This window comes from Ursus americanus, chromosome 35 (genome assembly GCF_024610735.1).
Source record: "Ursus americanus isolate L20-20 chromosome 35, mUrsAme1.1.p, whole genome shotgun sequence".
Taxonomy (NCBI): Eukaryota; Metazoa; Chordata; class Mammalia; order Carnivora; family Ursidae; genus Ursus; species Ursus americanus.
The window spans coordinates 24,583,145-24,600,376 of NC_142161.1; the positions used below are offsets into that span (position 1 = coordinate 24,583,145).

Consider the following 17,232-nt stretch of genomic DNA (forward strand, 5'->3'; position numbering starts at 1 on the left):
AAGTTCGATGATTCATTAGTTGCGTATAACACCCAGTGTACCATGCAATACGTGCCCTCCTTACTACCCATCACCAGCCTATCCCATTCCCCCACCCCCTCCCTCTGAGGCCCTCAGTTTGGTAAAATCCATATTTTAAATATCCATCTAAATACACTGTACACTTTTTTTATTGGTTGCTATATTTCTACTCATGGTGGTTGGAATATGTTACTATCTTCTTTCAAGTTCATGGAAAAAAGACTGACTAAATGCAGGGCATGAACTTGAGATTAGTGTGAAAGCCAGTGTTTGATTTTGTTTGGGGAATTATATCCTCTTTAAACTGGCTGGTTTATGATACGACAAGTTGTTTAAAAAAAAAAAAAAGCTGGCTGGGCAAATCTCTGAAAAGTCCTAGAAAATTCGCAATGCTCCTGTTAGCATCAGTGATGTCAGTGTAATCTTTTCTCACTTTGGAGGCCTTCCATGTTCATACAGACTAAACTAATGAGCCCGAGTTCCTAACAGCACAAGAAGTTCAGTATTTTCTAAGCGGGAACTTTCCAAGCCTTTAAAGAGAAAGCCACCAATCACAATACCTTCCACATAAAGTACACAGAAGTCATAATCATCAGCCTCCAAAAATCTTTACTAATATTATTGCAATTAACGTTATTAGTAGCAAACATTATTGCTAAGCACTGATCTGGTTGTTATATATAGTACCTCATTTAACCTCATAACCGCATGGGGGAGGTACTTCTGTTATTCTCATTTTATTTTTTTAAAAGATTTTATTTATTTATTTATTTATTTATTTATTTATTTATTTAAGAGAGACCGGGTGGGGAGGGGCAGAGGAAGAGAGAGACTTTCAAGCAGACTTAAGGCTGGGTGCAGAACTTAATGCAGGCCTGACACAGAGCCCGACTCGGGGCCCTGACGACAACCCTGACGGCATGACCTGAGCCAAAATCGAGACTCAGATGCTCAACTAACAGAGCTACCTAGGCACCCCCTATTTTCCTCATTTTAAAGGTGAGCAAACAGGTGAGGTTTACATAGACTAAATAACTAGCCCAAATAATGTTGGGGATAAAGCTGAAACCCAAACCCACACCTACCAAACTCCCAAGCCCCGTCTTAATTCCACTATGTTCATTACACCCAGGATCTCTATCTCACTTGTACTCCATCCACACAGTGTTCAAACCTGAAACCCCAAACTTATTTAATGTTGTACAGTTTTTCATGCCTTACACGTACTTAATCACTAAAACCAGTAGGTTATACTTCCAAATAGGTCTCAGATTTGTTCATCTCTATTGCCACTGCCCTGTTCCAGGCTACCATCATCTCTGGCCTAGGAAACTGAGAGAATCTCCTGCTTGGTTTCCATCCCTTCCATCTTGCCACAATCCCCTCCCCATGCTCAATCATTGTTCAGCATGAAGCTACAATAATCTTTCTAAAGTTAAAGTCCGATTCTACCAGTATCTTCATTAAAATATTTCAGTGCAGGTTGGAGCGAAGACCAAAGTCCTTAAAAAAGATTTCCCCAAGCTCTTCACGATTTGCTCTTCAGGCTCTGACATGGCAACGTCCCCTTCTATAGTGATGAACTTCTGGTTCTCAGAAGGTGCCAAACTCTTACCAACTGGCTTTTGAACAAGACTTTCTTCTGTCTGAGGGACTAATCATCTGCTCCTACCCTTCCCCGACATGTGCATTGTGATCCGGTTAATTATTCAAATCTCAACTTAAAATTTCCAGTGCCTACGAAGAAAGGGATAAAGAAAGGGGGGGTAATCAGAAGGGGGAATGACGCATGAGAGACTAGGGACTCTGAGAAACGAACTGAGGGCTTCGGAGGGGAGGGGGGTGGGGGAATGAGATAGGCTGGTCATGGGTAGCAAGGAGGGCACTTATTGCATGGTGCACTGGGTGTTATACGCAACTAATGAATCATCGAACTTCACATCAAAAACCAGGGATGTACTGTATGGTGACTAACATAATATAATAAAAAAACATTTAAAAAAAATTTCCAGTGCCTAGTACTACATATAGTAGGATTTCATGAACTTTTACATGAGCATTTTCTCCAACTAGGTTATGTCATGTATTTGTTCTTGTAAGAGAGAAGCTATAGACCATTTGAAATGATCCATTATCATCTCTAACCATATTCATTAGTGTCACTCTGCAAGTGAACACAGAGATAGTTAACTTCCCAGGAGCCAGTTTCCTTATCCAAAAAATGAAAAGAATGGATCAGACGGTTTTTACAGAATGAATGTATAAATAAAATTCCTAAGTTAGAGGACTTTGTACCTTCACTGAGATAATTCTGGGGACCAAAATACAAGAAGCAGTAGTAATAACTCTTTCTAAGCAGCAAGTAGCATTTTTTTAACGAATATCGAAGCAGTTTTTGGAAGAAGTCAGATAATGGCAAGATACAGAATATAAATATTTTATTGATGCCTGTTTCATTAAAATATCAGTTAAGTATGTGAGGGACTCCAGAATTAGGAATGCTGTGGCTCTTGCTCAGAGCATACTTCTCAGATTTCAACATAAAATTCCCAAGTGTGTGACTCTTTGTGAGTACACAGATGGGAAAAAAAACAAAAATCACTAGGATTACACAGGTGATAGAGCCTTATCGGGTAGACACTTTTGCGGGGCTGTTTTCACCTCTAAGCCTAGATTCTTTCAACACACAACAAAAAGACAGATGGAATAAGGTCTGGAAAAACACCAATTTTTTTTTTTTTTTTTGCCTTGCAACCTATTACATCAGCTAGCATTTCCCTGTAGTTGTGATTATTACATTATGACTTGATTACTAACTATTACCGCCACAGTCGGAAAAGTAAAAGCCCGGCATGGGGCCATCTCCATTAAAAGAATATGAAATTCCATAACAAGCTCTGAGGCTCCATGGCTGCGGTGGGGTTGAACTCAGAAGTACGTATCTACTTAAGATGCTGTTTGAAGGAGCACCCTAAGTTACACCATTATTTCATTTCGTTTGAACTGTACCATGGATTTTTCCATTAAGCAATATTAGACACTTAAACACTATACCGAGGTTATTCGTGCTCTAAAAAAGGCAGTGTGATTTTTTTTTTTTCCTACTCTCTTTCCAGAGGAGGAGAATTTTCTAGCACATGTATATGCAATCCTGATTTTGCCTAATAGGACAGGCTAAGTGGTTACATAAACTAGAGAACACCAGTCATGCTAAAGAGGCATAACTGAGCAGAGAAGCATTAATATTCATGTTGGTAATAGGGGCATATGCCATTTAGGAAACCAGAGAGAAAAGAGCTTTAGTTGCTATAATTGAACAGACCCAGGAAAAACAAAACAACAACAATAACAACAAAGTCAAATATATTCAAAGCATATAGATTAGTGTTAATGGGAAAGGGAATTATGATACTATTTTACATCTATTCTTCTTTTATGTGTCACTCAAATGACAAGATGGGCCAGGATGAGAAGTGAGATCTGATGAAGTTTTTTGGCAGCGTTTTTAGGACAAAATCTAGTGATGGAAAAACACCAAACTACTTAAATATTTTACAGGAAGACGATTATCACAGCAAGAAAACTACAAATGATATACATATTTAAACTATATACATATTTAAAACTACAAATGAGCAAACTCGTATATATTTACTTATGCGAGGGACAGATCGCATACGCGTGGGTATGTGAGTGTGTGTGTGATACACACTCAAAATAATAGAGAGATTTAGGGAAGATACGGCACTTGATTTGATTCTCAGAACCACGGAGGTTTGTTTACTCCAGTGACTTCTGCTACCATAATCGTGTGGAAAAAATCTATACTTAGCAGGATTAAAAGCTTTTTTGAACCAAAGAAGAGGCGACTCCTCCTTTTCTGTCATACTTGGCCATTTTCTTTCCTGCTGTGGGATTCCTCACTTTAGAAGGGAAGGCATATCTCTGACAGGAGTCAGTCCAAGTTTGCATATCGTCACTATCCAAAAGAGAAACTTAAAATGGTTCCAAATCTCAGTACCTACACCCACTGACCTTCTCCTGCCCCCAAACGCTTGGCTCAACCCTCCTTTCAGTACTCACTTCACTGATATTAGCAATGGCATCACCTCTAAATTCTTTCCTTCCTTTTATTTTTAACCCTTTAAACACACTTAGAATTGACCAATATAATTCTGTCCTCCCCTGTCCCCTCACCACCAGAGAAGGAAATACCTACAGAAGTACAGGAGACTGTGTTAGCAAGTCTGTGGGCTTACTATCTAAAAGCCTGTGTCATTAGGAAATGAAACAATGGGTGAAATTTAAAAGCCTAAAATGTGGTTCTAGGCCTTTTGGCAAAAGGTCAATCTATAGAACAGGATGAGAAACGAGTACAAGGAGAACCTGCACGAATCCAGAGCCTGCAGTTTGAAAAGACCCTGGGAGCACCGCCCTGTAAAGACACATCAGGCAGCAGCAGGAACGATGAAGTCAGAATTCCCATCCCAGCCCGGTGGCCAGCTCCACAACCCCCGGATTCTGGATAAATCACAGAAGCTGAAGCAACTGTTACTTTCTTCCTTTAGAAAGAGCAACACCAATAATGTTAGAAGATAATTCTTTAAAACTTATTAAAATTGCTCTTCCTTTCACCACCATCGCTGAAGTGCCAGCAGCCAAAATGAAGTTCAATCCGTTTGCGACTTCTGATGCGGTCAAGAACTGTAAAAGGCATTTCAATGCACCTTCCCACATTGGCAGTGAGATTATGTCTTCCCCTCTTTACAAAGAGCTGAGACACGGGAAACATTTGATGCATGCCCATGCAAAAGGCGGGTGAAGTAAAGGTTGTGTGAGGATACTACAAAGGTCAGCAAATTGGCAAGGTCGTCCAAGTTTATAGGGAAAAAAATGTCCTCTATGTTGAACGAGGAGAGAGAGAGCAGGCGAATAGCACCACTGACCATATGGTCATTCACTCTAGCAAAGTGGGTATCCCTAGATGAAAACTGGACAAAGACCACAAAAAGATCCTTAAACGTAAAGCCAAATCTCTTCAAGAAGGAAAGGAAAAGGGCAGATATAAGGAAGAAACAATTGAGAAGATGCAGGAATTATCTTACATACGACTTTAAATAAAAACTGTTAAAATGAAAAAAAAATATTGACATTATAAATAACTTAACTATTAATAAAAATTTGCTTATAAATAGCTCCCGCAAGAAAATATTTGTTCTTTATTTTCCCCTGGATTGAAATAATTTCCTGTCTCCATTGAGAGTGACAGACTCCTACAAACACTGTTTAATCTAGGACCTCACACTTAGTGAGTCACAGTATACTGGAAATCACTGTTTGCTAATTTGTGTTGATATTTTTCTATCTTGTGCTTTCCCAGTTTTTATAATCTAGACATTCAAGAGTAACGATGCTTTGTTCTTCTAAATTATGCACACAATTGTGTGTTTTTTTCTCTTTACAAATTAAAACCCACCCAAACCAAAACTTTTAAAAAAGTCAAACAAAAACACCTAGCATTTTTTTTTATTCCGTAAGTATAAAGTATATAAGAAATACAAGAAATGTTAAAGTGAAATTTAAGGAAGCAAGGGAGGAAAAAGGGAAAGGAAACAGCTAAGTAAAACATGAATCATTACTACTCAGTGAGCCCTAACTACAAGCCATGCGCTGTGCTAAGTGCTTTCCGAGGGCTGTATGCTATAGTCCTCACACAGCCCCAGGAGGAAGGTGACACGGTTATAAATTGCTTAGACAAGAACACTGAAATGAAAGCTAAAGGTCTTGTTGAGGACTGCATTGCGGGTGAAAGGAAGACCTACATAGATAACCAAGAATGCGGTCCAGGAGAGAAAGGAGAGAGAGACAGAGAGACAGAGAGACAGAGAGACAGAGAGATTGGGATGGAGATGAAGGTAAGAAGTGGATGAACATGGTTCACCCCCTTCCCCCCCTCCCAAAGTCATATTCGGCTTATAAGCAATTCCCATGCCAGCTGTTACTGTGCTCCTTTCTCTGTTCTCCAATTAGGGCTTTCAATGAAAGAAAGCAAAAGGAATAAAAATAATTTTAATAGAAATAACCTTGAATTTTCTTTTTTTTTTCAAGTGAACCATTTGCGAAAATTGGCACTTTCAAAATTGCTAATAACAAATTACATGCAACCCATTTCACAGCTGTTTCCATCACCCCAGTGTGTTATCACAGTTACCTATTAACACTTTTCTATTAAAAAGTCTATATAAAACCATATGCATATGAGGTAGGCTCCAGTGTTTGCTAATCAGTTAGCAAAACGCCATTAACTTGGCTTAGTTCAAGGTAATTGGTTACTATAAAAAATAAAATTCCCCAGGTGCAGGGAGAGGCATAGGCCTACTTTCCACCTAACTAAGGCAGTGATTTTTACTCTAAGGAGCCGTAAGCAATCTTTGAAGGTGCCCTAGGGGACAACTGTGGCTAGAGGTTGGGTCTCTTGACCCTCTTTTTCAATCTCTAATTAGCAGAACAACTCTGTTCTTACATGATTTATATACTGGATTTTCAACAAGATTTTGGCTAAGAAACAGTTCAGTTCAAAAAATCCTGAAAATCACTGAGGTAAGGGACTTTTATTTTCTCCAAACATAATTTTGAATATAAAACCAATTAATAATTGTTACTTAAAGCTGTCTTCAAATCTCCCATCAAATTATATTCTGGTGTTATTAATGAAACTAGGATGACAATGAAGTCCTTCAGTATAATCATATAATAATATCTGAGCAGCAGGTTTTAGTGGTTCGATCCGCTTCTTCCGCTGAAGTACACTGAGCCAAGAAAAAGTCAGAGCAAATCAACAGTGTTTGAAAAGCTTAATGGTCCTTTAACAGAAGATAAAATAATCATCAGGTTTTTAAATTTATAAGGTGTATGTTATGAGAAGAAAGTAAAATGGGTCTGATCTGATTTGTCCTTCATAAAGTCATATCAATGGCCCAGTGCATGCTGTGCTTTTTGTATGCAAATATTGATTATCTGCTCTTGTAATTTGTCCTTATTACCCACAATTTCAAGGCAAACGTTCCCCCACAGAAAGAAAGGAAGAAAGGAAGAAAGAAAGAAAGAAAGAAAGAAAGAAAGAAAGAAAGAAAGAAAGGAAGGAAGGAAGGAAGGAAGGAAGGAAGAAAGAAAGAAAGAAAGAAAGAAAGAAAGAAAGAAAGAAAGAAAGAAAGAAAGAAGAGAGAAGGAGTATTGTACATAGCATTTTCTAACATTTAGGAAGGGATTCTTCCTGTCTACAAGCATTTTAAACTTGGTGATAATATTATGAACTAGCCTCAAAGACCACATGAATGTAAGAAATAATGCAGTTAAGCTCAGTCGTTCACTTCCTATACATGAGAAACTACACTAGACTCTGGCGACACAGCAATAGTAGAAGGAGGAGAAGGAGGAAGACGAAGAGGAGGAAGAGGAGAATTTATGTCTTAGGAATTTAGTTTAGTGATAAAGCCAGCCATATGAGGAATTTTAAGGCAATGTGGCTGTTAACATAAATGTATGCATCAGCAACCCAATAAAGGGCAATGAGCTCAAACTGAGGTTTCAGGAAATCTTTTTTCTTTCTTTCTTTTTCTTTTTTTAAGATTTTATTTTTAAGTAACCTCTACACCCAACATGGGGCTCGAACTCACAACCCCAAGATCAAAAGTCCCATGCTCCACAGACTGAGCCAGCCAGGGACCCCTCAGGAAATCATTTTCTAGAGGATACCTTTAGGTTCAGGGCTTTGTTTTTAAGAGCTCTATTAAGATATTTTTGAGGAGTAATTCACATACTATACAATCCACTCATTTAAAAGTTACAATTCAATGTTTAATACATTTGCATGGCTGTGTAACCATCACCAAAATCGAATTTTAGAACATTTTTGTCCCTCTCAAAGAAACCCAATAACCACTAGCTGTCACTCATCATCTTCCTCTGCACCACCGCCTTCCACTCCCACCCACCAGCCCTGAGCACCCCACTAATCTGCTTCCTGTCTCCATGGACTTGCTGTTGCATAGAAATGGAAGTATACATGATGTGGTCTTTTCCGAGTTCTTTACTTAGCATAGAGTTTTCAAGGTTCATCCTGTTGCATGTAGTATTTTATTACTATTTTATTGCTGAATAACTTTCCATTGCATGGATACACTATATGTTATTTAACCATTCATCTGTTAAGGAAATTTGGGTTGTTTATTTTGGGGATAAGTAATGCTTTCAGAACATCTCTGTCAGGGTGCCCAGGTGGCACAGTCGGTTTAGTGGCAGACTCTTGATTTCAGCTTGGGTCACAATCCCAGGGTCCTGGGATTGAGTCCCTCGCAGGATTATGACCTGAGCCGAAACCAAGAGCAGAGGCTTAAGTGACTGAGCCACCCAGGCGCCCCTGGAAGAGTTACTTATATACTCTGTATAGAAGTTCTTTATCAGACATACAATTCGTGAAAATTTGCTCCCACTCCGTGGGTTGTCATTTCACTTTCTTGATCTTAGTTGCAACAGAAATGTTTCTAATTTTAACGTCGTCCCATTTATCTATTTTGTTGTTGTTGTTGTTCTTGTGCTTTTGGTTTCATGTCTAAGAAAACATCTGAGATTAGGCCCTGCATGATGAGTAAGAAAGAACCAAATAGGACAGCAGAAGTTCATTCCAGGCAGAAGTAACAGGACAAGCAGTGGCACGGAGGCATAATACACTGTGAAACCCTCTTCCGTTTGCTTAGAACAGGGGAGAGGCCCCCAGAGCCAAGCCTAGCAACTCTGGCACAGCATCGAAGCAGTTTTAGGATGTATAGTGTAGTTCCCAGAAGGGTATTATTGACAGTATCCTCCTGCAAGCTGCAGGTTAAGACCAATTAAAGGAGTACATGTGCTGAAAGAAGGTCCATACAGCGTAAACATTTTAAAAATATCTCTGCTCTTTCAAATAAGTAAAAGATTTGTGTCCTCTAATTTGGAGGCCCTGAGGCAAAAGTCCAGTTTACATTCCCTAGTTTTCATTCTGGATTCTACACTGTATCTAGGAGACTGACAAATATACTTTAAGAGCTTTTTAAAAATATTATCATTATAGGAAAAAAATGGTAGGTAAGGAAAGACATCTGTTCTTCCCCGGACCCCAAGGTTTGTTTCATCTCCTCTTAAAGCTTTGATCACATTCTTCCTTATCTTAACCTCTGATTAGAGACTAAGCTCCTTGATATTCCTTCACATGTCTATGTTCCACTCATTTGTCTAGCAAATAAATATTTACCAGGTCTAGGTCACTGTGTGTAGGGTCCATAGTCAGACCGAAAGCCACAAGGGCCAGGAAAATGGATTTCTAACTTACATGCAGAGTTCCCCTTCGGGGTCAGGGCGAAGCCACCCACTAAAGGGCCTCTGCCTGACATCGGGGGCTGGTACTGCTTCCCCACTCCTTTCTTTCCAGGTCTCCCCTATGAGCACTTGCTTAACAAATCACTTACACACCAAACCTCACCTCAGGAACTGCTTTTAGGGAACTTGAACTAAGACCCTATGACAGAAGAAAAATAATGAAAATGATATGCAATGAGGATATACAAAGAGCAAGATGGATTTACATTTTTCAAGGAAGCTAGACTTAGATACATATTTGCACAGTCACCTCGCTTTGACTAGCTAGTAGATGCTCCATAAATATGTGTGGGGTGAAAAAGTATGAGCAATTATGAACAACTATAAAACACATTATACCCAATGACTAATTCCTATGCCTTTGATTGGGCAATACGGACCAAAGGGGGGTTTCAGAGAAGAAATCTACGTAACTATAGAAAACAGGATTAATATTAATTAGTGGAAATTAAATGTATCGAGTATGGTAAAGCATATAGATTACTTGGACCTGATCTGCCAGAACTATGAAATGTTTCCCCAACAGACACGAGAGGAGCAAGAAACACAGCCGGAACTGGATGAAGATGAATTCAAAAGCTCAAGAAGGCTGAATTGTTCATGCACCATTCTTGAATGCTTTGGCTCCAAGAATTAGATAGCCCTGAGCATGCTGACAATCCTATCACCCCAGTTTTCTTGGAAATGCCCATCACTATGAACCTCAACCTACGTAAGTAATTTCTCTGTATTTGCGCTGCTGTGTGATAAAGTGCGAAGTTGCCCAGGCCTGCCCCAGAGAGGAAGTTAAGAGGAAGAAAAAGAGGCAGGAGGATTGCAGGCAGCAGCTAGCAAAGGGGGGCAAGCAGAGTTAGAGAAGGAACACTCAAAGCTACAGAAGGCGATAAAGGATAGAGAAGGGAAAGAAAACCAGCTCAGGTTTAAAATCTACATAGCTAGAAGAATGAACATGGAAAACCAGAGTAGCTGCAATAACAGGGAGTAAATTTAATGTGCAAAATAATAGTAGTAATAATGAAAACATGACTCTTGGAGCATATTTTGTTTTATCAGGCCAGAACGGATGCTGTGAGCCTGGCAGTGGTGTTAGGAAACACTGCCCCCTAGAGGTCATCTGTGTACTCACAGAGACCAGTTTCCCTCACAAATTGACAGAAGCCTAGCGACAAACTCAGACTTGCCAAGCATCCCGGATCCCCAGTGAAATCACAAACTGGGCCCCAAATTTTGGTTCAATCATCTAAAGACCTGCACTAAGTAGTGAACTTACTGAAGGAGGCCATATTAGAAAAAGAAATATATATATATATATATATATATATATATATATTTTTTTTTTTTTTCTTTTTCTAATCCCCAGCAACGCCCTTGGGAATACTACCTGCTTTTTAAGTTACAATATAGTCATATATGCATATGTACACAATTCAGATGAAACAAGAAACATATACAGTTAAAAATAAATACTCTTTCCTGCATCCTCTGCCTCCCAGCTCTTCTGCCTAAGTACACACTGTTTTAGTTTTTGTATGTTCTTTCAGGGCTATTTCATGAATTTTTTAAACAAAGGCTAGCACTCTCTTTTTCCACTTGTCTGATCACCCCCCCCCCAACCCAGTTAACAATGTATCCTGGGACAGTTTGAAATCAAAACATATAGGAAGACCTTATTCTTTTTAATAACTGCATAGTATTCCATTGTATACCTGTTTGGTTTTGTTGTTGCTGTTATGGACTTACTTATCTAGTTCTCTACCACTGCACACTGAGGTTGTTTCCATGTATTTGCTACTACAAAAATGTTGCAATGTAAAATCTTGACAGACATATATATGTACTATGTGATATTAGAAACACATGTGAGTTTGCCTGCAGGATGAATACACTGAAACGAGGTAACTGTCAAAATCTAGGTACAATTATTTTTAATTATACTTCCAAATTGACCGCAAATTTAACAATTTATGCTCCTACCAACACTACAGGAGACTGTTCATTCCCTCCCATATTGCAGATACTGCATTATCAATTGCATTTCATTGTCAACAGATTTTTTAAGTCTCTATTTTCAACTCTCATCAACCTTTTTATATAAATGTCAGACTAAGCTAATTTTGGTCTGTTTACGGGACACTTGTCATTCTTTTTTTGCATATTCACATTCTCTGACCACGCTTACCTTCAGTTATAGTACTTTTTCTTATCTATGCTGTGCTTTCTTTTGTTGAAACATTACTTTGTTTTAGATATAAATTATAAATATTGTAATATTCTTTTCCAGTTTGACATTTGCCTCTAATTTAATTTAGGATTTTTCCCCCAAACTTACTCTGTATTATTATTACCATCATCATCTTCATTATTTAGTGTACTGAAACATAATAGTCTTTTATTTATGGCTTCAGGGTTTAATGTTATCAAGGTTTAACCTATTCTGAGATTTTTAAAAAAAATCAGTTTCCTCTACTATTTGTTTTTGCATTTTTTAAGTTTAACTTTTAGATACCTCCAGAATACACACATAGACACAGACAGACACACACGCACACACACACAAACAACTTTTTTTTTTTTAATTCAGATGAAATGGTTTATCTTGATGCTAGATATGGCTTTACCAGAAAGCGCTTTCTGTTATTTAATATTACTAATGAAAAGGACTAGAGAATAACTATTTCTAGGTCCAAAGTCCTAGTTCCTTTTTATTTTATTTTTTTTAAAGATTTTATTTGTCAGAGAGTGAGAGAGAGAGAAAGAGAGAGGAGTAAAGCAGGGGAGAGGCAGGCAGAGGAAGAAGCAGGCTCCCCACTGAGCAAGGAGCCCAATGTGGGAACTGATCCTAGGGCCCTGGGATCATGACCTGAGCTGAAGGCAGACGCTTAACCGACTGAGCCACCCAGGCATCACTTTATTTTTATTTATTTATTTATTTTTCATAAATGGTTTAGTTTAATGAATTCATAAGATAGGCAAAAAATAACCTTTGTCAGGCACCCTAGAAAGCTCTCCACATGCCCCTTCTCGATTCCAATCTCCTTCTCCCTAAAAGTAACCACCAACCTTTATGACAATGAATCACAGACCTGTACTCCTGAAACAAATAATACATTATATGTTAATTTAAAAAATAAACAAATAAATAAAGCAAGGAAGTCATTGTCCTAATTGCTTTTTAAAAGATATTTTCAGACATTCACCTATCTAGTTACCAAAACAAAAAAAAGGAAGTCAATTCTTGCGTAAAATTTATTAAGTATTGTATAATTCACTATATGATACATATAACAGGAAGTTATTATGTTTTTAAATTTTTTACTGAGATTAAAAACAACATTTTTTAAACAGGATATCAAAAAAGATATCTGCACTCCCATGTTTATTGCAGCATTACTCACCAAAGTCAAGATAGGGAAACAGCCCCAGTGTTTATCAACAAAAGAGCACGTGTGTGTGTGTGTGTGTGTGTGTGTGTGTGTGTTACTCAGACATAAGAAAGAAGGAAGTCCTGCCATTTGCTACATCACAGATGAACCTTGAGGACCTTAAGCTAAGTGAGACAGACTAGACAAAGACAGACAGAAGGACAAAATCTATATGATATCACTAACACGAGGAATCTAAAAAAATCAAACTCATGGAAACAGAACAGTTCCCAGCGATTGCAGGTAGAGGAATTAGGAAGATGTTCGTAAAGGGTACAAATATGCAACTAGAAGATAAGTTCTGCAGATCTAATACACAGCATAGTGACTGTAGTCAACAATACTTTAACGTTGCTAAGAAACTAGATCTTAAGTATTCTCACCACAAAAAAAAAAAATGATAATCATGTGATGTGATAAAGGTGTTGGCTAACACTGGATGAAATCATATTATAATATATACATGTGAGATTTCAACATGCTGTACACCTTAAATGTACACAATGTTACATGTTGATTATACCACAATTAAAAAAAAAAAAACACGTTCTAGATATTTGGCATTATCTGCTTTAAAATGTCTTCCAGGCTAAAACTCTGTCAAGCTCTGAGTTACAGGACTCTGCGGGCTCAGTCTCTGGTCACCTGTGTGACAGAGCCTATCCAATATTACTTTTTATGTTTATCATCATAGCCTGGAAAATTTTAAACCTTCACTATAGTAAAAAGAATGGTTTAATGAGTGTGTATATACTCATCACACGGATTCAACAAGCAATAATTTGCCATTCAGTTTCTTCTATCCTTCCTCTCATTTAAAAAAAAAAATTGTTTATCTTTCTTTTCTTAAAGTGTCTGAGCAAATTCCAGACATTGTATCATATCCTTTGTAAATACATCATATTATCTCTATCAGGTAGGACATCAAAAATATAACCATAAGGGGCGCCTGGGTGGCACAGCGGTTAAGCGTCTGCCTTTGGCTCAGGGCGTGATCCCAGCATTATGGGATCGAGCCCCACATCAGGCTCCTCCGCTATGAGCCTGCTTCTTCCTCTCCCACTCCCCCTGCTTGTGTTCCCTCTCTCGCTGGCTGTCTCTCTCTCTGTCGAATAAATAAATAAAATCTTTAAAAAAATATATGACCATAATACCATTTATTACACCTTGTAATATTAACAAAAACTCCTTAACAGAATATAAAATAACCAGGCTGTAGTCAGTATTCCTTGACTGCCTCAAAACGTCATATTAAATACATATTTTTTAGTCAGAGTCTGGAAAAAAGTCTGTCCGTTGCATAAGAATGATATGACCCTTAGGTATCTCAATCTGTAACATTTCCTCCTCTCCCGCCACCCCATATTGTCTACTAGAAGATCTGTCTGTATATTTTCCTACATTCTGTATTTAGGAGATTGCATCCTGGTATCATTTAACATTGTTCTCTAACACTATGTTTTCTGGAAATTGCTAGTTAGTTCTAAAAGCTTCCTTATATATAGGTTCATTTGTAATTTATTTGGAAACAGAGCAAGAATAATTCATGCGTCGCACCGTGTACTTCCTAGTGCTTCTCATCAAGAGGCATATAATATCTGGTTGTCCTATTTTTGGTTAGGTTAAGACTGATCAGAGGGTCCAGGTGATGTCATCCTGAGCCATCCACTTTAAATTGCCTCCACATATTTCACCTAATGATTTCAGTCATCATAAATGATCCCTGCCTATACCATTATTTTTTGAGGGGGTTGCAAAATAGTTATTATTTAAACGCTATCATTTTTTCAGCATGTATTAGCTGAAATTCATCTCTAAAGAAGACATTTTCTTCAACAAGTATTTGCTTACTTTGAAATATAGTTTGTAGAGAAGAGCAAGAAAAATTCTCAACTATTATCAATTTTCAAAAAAAAATGCATTTGTGTCTTAGCAAACTCTAAATGTGACCATTAATTTTTTGTTGGTTTAGTTGTTTCATTTTGCTGTTGCTTTGTTTTAGCGTGTTGGTATCATTATATACTCAAAAGATTTTTTTCCTTTGACATTAATACAGTCACTCTAAGATTCATATTATTTCTTATTTGACCAGTGGAAGTCCTTTTCAGTTGGCTTTTGTGTTCTTTGGAAGTGACCCTCAGTCATTTTTGATTGTTTCCTTTCTTTATGGCTGGAATAAAAACCTAAGGCTCACTTTACATATTCCATGCCCCAGGACAGATATCAACCATTTTTCCAAGGAGACCTGGTCCCATTTACTGGAAAATTGTATTTAGAGATAAAAATCCAGGTGCTATGAGCATTCTTTGCCACATTATTTCTAGAACTTTTCGTTAGATTGAGCCAGGAAATGCATATATTTTAGAAATAAAAAATAAATTATGAGTTGATATTGACATTGCCAACTAAAATTAAAATCACAAAGCTTTCATTTAAATTGTCTGAGTGTATATCTACATATCTCTTCTATTATGGTCTTTAGCTACTGTGTTAGTTTCCTAGTGCTGCTATAACAAAAATGGCATAAACTTGGAGGCTAAAAAACACACAAATTTATTATCTTACACCTCTGGAAGGAAAAAAAAAAAAAAAGAGTTCCCAAAGCTGAATTTTTTTGAAGTTTCCAGAGGAGAATCTGGTGTTTTTGTTTTCGTTTGTTTGCATGTTGCTTTTTCCAGCTTCCTGAAACTGCCTATGTCATTCAAATAGTGGCTACCTTCCTCCATCTTCAAAGCCAGCAGAATACATTTCTCTTTTTTACTGACTTCCTGCTTCCTTCTTTTAAGGACTCATGATTATATTGAGCCCATCCAGATAATCCAGGGTGATCTTCCATCTCAAGACCCTTAACTTAACGACATTTGCAAAGTTCCCTTTGCCATATAAAGTAATACTCACAGGTTCCAGAAATTAGAACATGGATATCCTTAGAAGCTGTTATTCAGCATACCATGCCTTATATATATATATATATATATATATTTAATAGCTTCAAAGCAAAAATAACAAAAATAACAATAATATTATTACTAAAAGAAGAAGTATCAAATGCAGCTTAGTCTGTTTTGCAGTTCTTCCTCACTGCCTCCATTTAGGAAATATCCCACTAGGATATAACCAAAAGACCATGTTTTAAAATCACTTGCGATAATTCTTGTGGGCTGATTCTATCAGCTTGATATGGACTTTGGCCAATCTGCTTCCATTTGAGTTCAAATTTTAGGAATTTAAAAGTAATTTATTTTGTTTGGAATCATATAAATACACATGGTTTTAATATCAAAAATATAAAATAACTCATTGTGGTTTTGATTTGCATTTCCTTGATGATTAATGATGATGAGCATCTTTTCATGTGTCTGTTGGCCGTCTGCATGTCTTCTTTGGAAAAATGTCTATTCATGTCTTCTGCTCATTTTTAATTAGATTATTGTTTTTTTGGTGTTGAATTGTATAAGTTCTTTATATATTTTGGATATTAACCCCTTACCTGATATATCATTTGCAAATAAATCTCCCATTCAATGGTTTGTCATTTTGTTTTGTTGATGGTTTCCTTCACTGTCAACATCACTCATCATCAGGGGAATGCAAATCAAAACCACAATGAGATATCACCTCACACCTATCAGAATGGCTAAAATAAAAAATACAAGAAATAGCAAGTGTTGTTAAGGGCGTGGAGAAAAAGGAACCTCATGTCCTGTTGGTAAAAATGCAAGCTGGTACGGCCACTATGGAAAACAGAATGGCAGTTCCTCAAAATATTTAAAATAGAATTACCATATAATCCAGTAATTCTACTCCTGGGTATTTACCCCAAAAAAATGAAAACATGAATTTGAAAAGATATATGCATCCCTTTATTTACTGCAGCATTATTTATAATTGCCAAAACATGGAAGCAACACAAGCTGGTCCTTCCATAGATGAATGGATAAAGAAGAGGTGGATAGATATAGACATAGATATTAGAATATTACTCAGCCACAAAAAGCAATGAGATCTTGCCATTTGCAACTACATGGATGGATCTAGAGGGTAGAATACTAAGTGAAATAAATCAGTCAGAGAAAGACAAATACCATATGATTTCATGCATATGCAGAATTTAAGAAACAAAACAAATGAACAAAGGAAAAAAGAGACAAACCAAAATAGACAGACTCTTGACTATAGAGAACAAACTAGTGGTTACCAGAGGGGAGATGGGTGGAGGGTTGAGTGAAATAGGTGAAGGGGATTAAGAGTACACTTATCGTGATGAGTAATGTATAGAATTGTTTAATCATTATATTGTACACTTGAAATTAATACAATACTATGTGTTAATGATAGTTGAATTAAATTAATTAATTAAGAATAAAATAAAGTAAGA

The 17,232-nt window shown here is 37.2% G+C and overlaps 1 protein-coding gene and 1 pseudogene across 1 annotated transcript in view; one reads left to right on the forward strand and one right to left on the reverse strand.

Annotated features, from left to right (window-relative positions):
* Positions 1 to 17,232, reverse strand: part of MDGA2 (MAM domain containing glycosylphosphatidylinositol anchor 2) — a 778,105-nt gene that overhangs the window by 412,402 nt on the left and 348,471 nt on the right. The gene's annotated exons all lie outside the window — the stretch shown is intronic.
* LOC123794279 (large ribosomal subunit protein uL24 pseudogene) lies at positions 4,685 to 5,138 on the forward strand (annotated as a pseudogene).